Source organism: Lygodium microphyllum, chromosome 9, assembly GCF_053477565.2.
Source record: "Lygodium microphyllum isolate KBCC chromosome 9, Lygodium_microphyllum_v1.1.10, whole genome shotgun sequence".
NCBI lineage: Eukaryota > Viridiplantae > Streptophyta > Polypodiopsida > Schizaeales > Lygodiaceae > Lygodium > Lygodium microphyllum.
Genome location: NC_141143.1, coordinates 102,247,581 through 102,253,134, shown reverse-complemented (window position 1 = coordinate 102,253,134; position 5,554 = coordinate 102,247,581).

Here is a 5,554-nt window from a genome sequence, read left to right as displayed (position 1 = left end):
TATTTCAGTTCCTTTGGAGCAAAATGTGAAGCTGAGCACAGATGCAGGTGAGCTTCTAGAAGACCCTACTATGTACAGACGCATAGTAGGAAGTTTGATTTATATGACTATTACCAGGCCAGATTTGAGCTATGCTGTTGGATTGGTAAGTCAGTTTATGCAGGCTCCAAGGAAACCACATTTGGATGCGGCTAGACGCATACTTAGGTATGTGAAGTCCACATTGCAGTATGGACTATTTTATGAGACTGGGGTTCAGATACAGTTGCATGGATACACTGATGCTGATTGGGCTGGTAGTATTTCTGATAGACGATCTACCAGTGGATATGTATTCTCTTTTGGGAGTGCTGCAGTCACTTGGAGCAGCAAGAAACAGCCTACAGTTGCCTTGTCGAGCACAGAGGCTGAGTACAGGGGTGCAGCAATGGCTGCATGTGAGGTAGCTTGGTTGCATAAGCTACTTTATGATATGCATCAGTCTACAGATGGGGCAGTTGTCATTTATTGTGACAACATGAGTAGTATACACTTGGCAAATAACCCAGTCTATCATGCTAGAACAAAGCACATTGAGGTGCATTATCACTATGTGCGAGAGAGGGTTTTACTAGGTCTTATTGATCTAGTTTATGTCAGCACAGAGGATCAGGTAGCTGACATATTCACGAAGGCATTGGGCGCAGAGAAGCTGCGCAAGTTCAGAGACCTGCTTGGTGTGCAGGAATTGGGATTGAGCTCGAGGGGGAGTGTTGAGATATCGAGCTCCACTCGTGATACGCCAGGGTGACCGTTGTATATTTATGTCACCGACTTGTCAGTTGCAGACGCGGTTGGTACACCGCCCATGAATAATAGCTACATGATAGCTATCCTTATCTACTCTAGTTCGTGGCTCAGTTAGTATGCCACCTTAGTTAGTTGAGTTTGGTTTTGAGACCCATATATAGGGTTCTTCTATTTCTTTGTACTTGAGTTCTTTTGGCTTACACAACTAAGAAGAGGAAAACTGTTTTCAGCCTCCACCCTTGTGTGTCTTCCCCCATTGTGCAAGCAAGAAAGCTTCAAGCGAGACTCCTTCCTTCTCTCCCACAATCTTGACAGCTATATGCTAAGATGACGAAATGTGCATTCCTCAACATCAGATTGGTTATTTGGGATTCATCATATCAGCAGAAGGAATCTCAGTGAAACCGGCCTAAGTCAGAAATGTTCTAGGATGGCCAAATACCAACAACTGTCAAAGAAATATGCAGTTTTTTTTTTTTTTGGATCGACAAGATGGTATAGGGTCTTCATAAAAAACTATGCTTTGATTGCAGCACCTTTGACAAAATTATTGAAGAAGCAAAATGTCCATTGCATGGTCAACTGCCGAACAAACTAGCTTTGATAGGTTGAAGCAAAGTTTGGTATCAGCACCAATCCTAAAACTTCTAGACCACAGTAAGGAGTAGAGGTAGTAACTGATACTAGCATGCTTATGTAGAAAAGTCATCCTATAGCCTAATCTTCAAGAAACAGAAGAGCCATGAAAAGAATTATGCTACCCATGATCTTGAACTTTTAGTTGTCAAGCTTTGGAGGCACTACCTGCTGGGTAACAAGTTTACTCTAGTAACTGACCATAAGAGTCTCAAATGGATCTTTACCTAGAATGAACTCAACATGAGGCAACGTTGGTCATTTGAAGTGTTGGAGGAATATGACTTTGTAAGCAAGTACCGACCAAGGAAAGAGAATGTAGTTGCCAATGCACTTAGTCACAAGGCATTCCTAAATTTCCTAATCTTGTAGCCAAACAACCCTATACTTGAGTTAGCTAGAGAGGAAGCATGCCATGATTTGGCCTACCAAACAATGCTAAAGGAGATCTCTATCAAGGTGTAGAACCAAAAGTTGCAGGTTAAGTATCAGGAATTTCCCATTAATAGTGGACTTGTCTACTACAGAACAAGGTTGTGTATAGTAGTAAGCCAGTCACTTAAGCAGAAGATATTGTGGGAAGCTCACGATTTTCCTTTCACAGGACATCCTGGCTATGCTAAAACTCTTAATGCAGTTAGGAAGAGCTACCATTGGGAGAGGCTCAAAGGTGACATTCTCAAATATGTCACCGAGTGTTTGTCTTGCCTACGTATCAAAGCCGAACATGTCATGATGCCAGAGAAACTGCAACCGCTTGACATTTCCCAAATGAAATGGGAATTCATCAGTGTGGATTTTTGTTGTAGGCCTACCCCAATTCCTGGGAGGATACAACTCCATCATGGTTGTGGTTGACATGTTTACTAAGGTTGTACAACTTATTCCAGTAAAGACAAACCATAAAGCCTCAGACATTGCAAGATTGTTTATCAAGGAGATATTCAAGCTACATGGGTTACCCAGAAGAATCATTAGTGACCGTGATTCTCTCTTCACATCACACTTCTAGAGAGCTATCTTTGAAGCTATTGGGACTCAACTCTGTTTTACCACTGCCTATCATCCCCAAACGGATGACCAAACAGAGCGTGTAAATCAAGTCATCGAGGATATGCTTAGGGCATACTGCTGTTGAGAGCCGAAGAGGTGGATTCAATACTTACCTTTGGTAGAATTCACATACAATGCTTCTTACCAACAAAGCATTCATATGACCCCTTTCCAAATATTGTATGGATATGACTGTCGAAGTCCCCTAAACTTTTCTGATCCAACCCTAAGGCTTGAAGCTTCAATGATAATGACTGGAAGAAATGGATGACCAAATTAAATCAAATAAGACAGGACATACAAGCGGCCAAGGATAGACAAAAGGCATACATGGATTTGAAGCATCAAGAAAGGATTTTCGAAGAAGGAGACATGACCTTCATTCGCGTATGCCCAAAGAAGAGTTCTCTATCCTTAGGAAGTTGCAAGAAGCTAAGTCCAAGGAAATGGTGCACCATACAAGATCCTCAAGTGCCTAGGACCTAATGCTTATAGACTGCAACTCCCAGAGAACCCAAAAAGGTTCATAGGGTATTTCATATCACCCTATTGAAGAAGTATGTACCTAATCCTAACCATGTACTTGACAACTAACAAGTTGTAATGTCTAGTCAAGGAGTCCTTGAGATACATCCTGACGGGATCTTAGATGTTAGAAAGAGACAACTAAGATCCAGAACCCTGAGAGAATGCCTCGTCCCAGTGGGAAGTTTATCCTGAGGAGGATGCCACTTGGATAAATGAAGGCACTCTCAACTATCAATATCCCCAGTTTATCTCGAGATGAGGACATCTCGATTCCTCCAAGGGGAAGAGAATGTAATATTTCTGCTGAAAATATTACGAGGCCGTGTGAAGTCTCGAGAAAAATGACGGCATTGTGGTCATGGACGGTGCGGTCTTTAAATAGTACACTCTCCACTGGCCAATCGAGACTTGACTAAGAAACCCGCATATCTTCATAAGAACCTCCTCTTGGGAGGAGGTCAAGAGATTAATGTCATAATTAGTGCAAAAAATTTTTATTTCCTTTCCCCAGCCGAAGCGTGGCTGAGGGAAGGGGGTGACTGAAATGGAAAGGAGAGAGGTGGCAAGGAGGGGATAGCCACACAAGGCAATTACGTGGTAGGAAAGCCTTACCCCCCCTCTTCCTATAAAAACCCTCACTGATTCCGTGAAGAAGGGGGGGAGGTGGAAAGGCTGACGGGAAAGAAATTGTCATGAAGAGGAGGACGCAGAGGGCCACGCTGCGTGATGAGAGAGGGGGGAAGAGTGTGATGTCGCTGTGTTGCGAAGGGGAAAGGCGCCGCTGATGCCGTGAGGAAATGGGGAGGTGGGAAGGCTGGAAGCTGCGTGAAGAAAGGAAAGAGAGGGTTGTGCTACGTGGGAGGAGAGGGAAGCTGAGGATGTCGTGCGAGGCTGCCGTCCAGTAGGAAGCCATTGCCACGCTGCAGAAGGGGCCGCTGCCACGCTGCAGAAGGACCCGCCGCCAGTCGTGAAGGGCCGCCGGGCTGGGCTGACAGCCGCCACCATCTCCCTGACAAGTCCATCTCTTTTTTTTTCCCTCCATTCGAAGTCATCTCCCAATAGTTTAATCCTTAATCAATCCCCTTGGCCACGTGCTTTCTGGTGAAACAGAAGCTTCCTAAGCTTTGGAAGCTTCTTGAAAGAGACAAGGCCTAAGACCTTGTGCACATGGGGTCTATCCCGGGGGGGTTTAAAGCCCTCCCTTAAAGCCCATTTTCCCATAGGCCTAATTTTCGCAACTTCATTCACAAGAGGGTTTTTTTTTCGCTAATAGGTTCCAAAGGCCACAAGCCATCCGTAAACCCACGCCTTGCCACCCCAGTTTCCCCTAAAAGAAGCTCATAAAGCTTCCTTTCCCACAAGCACCATTCGTAAGATCCTTTCCGAAAAACCCCTCGAGAAACTCCAAATTCCATACATCCAAATCCCATAAGCCCAAGTCTCACAAGCCCAACCTTTTAAAGATCTGAAGTTCCATGAAGGTAACTCCTGCGTATGAGGGAGAAGGGCAAGATCTTGAGGCTGCATACCAAGGCGAGTAAATTTATAGACCGCGAAGGCAAACCGAAAGCCAAAATCACGCCTACAATGGGCCCTAAAAAGTCACAAAATGCGCCTACGGGAGGATCTTCTCCTAGTATTTACGTTGATATTTCCCGAAGTCCACAAGTCCAGGTTTTATCTATTTGGATTCCACACAAAAGTATTGAATTAGTCACGATAACTTCATGGATTAGGAAGCACTCATGCATGTTCAAATTCAACTAGTCAAGATAAATGAAATTGGAAAATGAATTGGCTATTTGAACATTTACTAGAATTAGCTCAAGATATGAAAATTGATCATTGGTACGTTCAATGGAATGAATGAAAAGAACATAAGGTGTCTATGCATTTTTAGGACCTTACCAGTAAGTTTCCTTTTGTGCATTCAAAAGTGACGAGCCTAGGACAACTGTTGCCTCATTACAAGGTTGAAATTATTGAGGTACACCTTTTACTAGGCATGGAAAGATTAATGGCATGTCACATTTTTAGATAAATCTTCTTGGTAATGATTCATTAAGGAAGTCGTTATCACCCGTAGGAAATAGCAAAGCATGGAAATAATTCTAGGGGCTGCATTAAATAGGTTAACTCTAGCTTCAATTGGCATGAATCTCATTTAACTACGTGTAGTTAGGAAAGGATTGCATGTTGCACATTCATCATACGTAAGAACTTCATTCATCAAGAGATGTAGTTAGGGAAAGGTTGCATGGTTCATTAAGCATGAAATCTTAAAAATCTTAGAAAAAGAATTGTGAGCATGATTCGTGAATGCAAGTCCTAGTTGGATCAATGGAAGTTATGCCGAAATTTAACATGCATTTTTAGGGATTGTGAATCTAGTCGTACGTAGAAGCAATGAATCGTGTGCTTACGTAAATTGTGACAAAATGCAACTAGTTTTCCCCTTTTAGATCAAGTAAACATCTCTAGGAATGGTTCGTCCTTATCGCAAGACAAGTAAACTCGAATACCTAAATCACTTAAACCGCAAAGTATT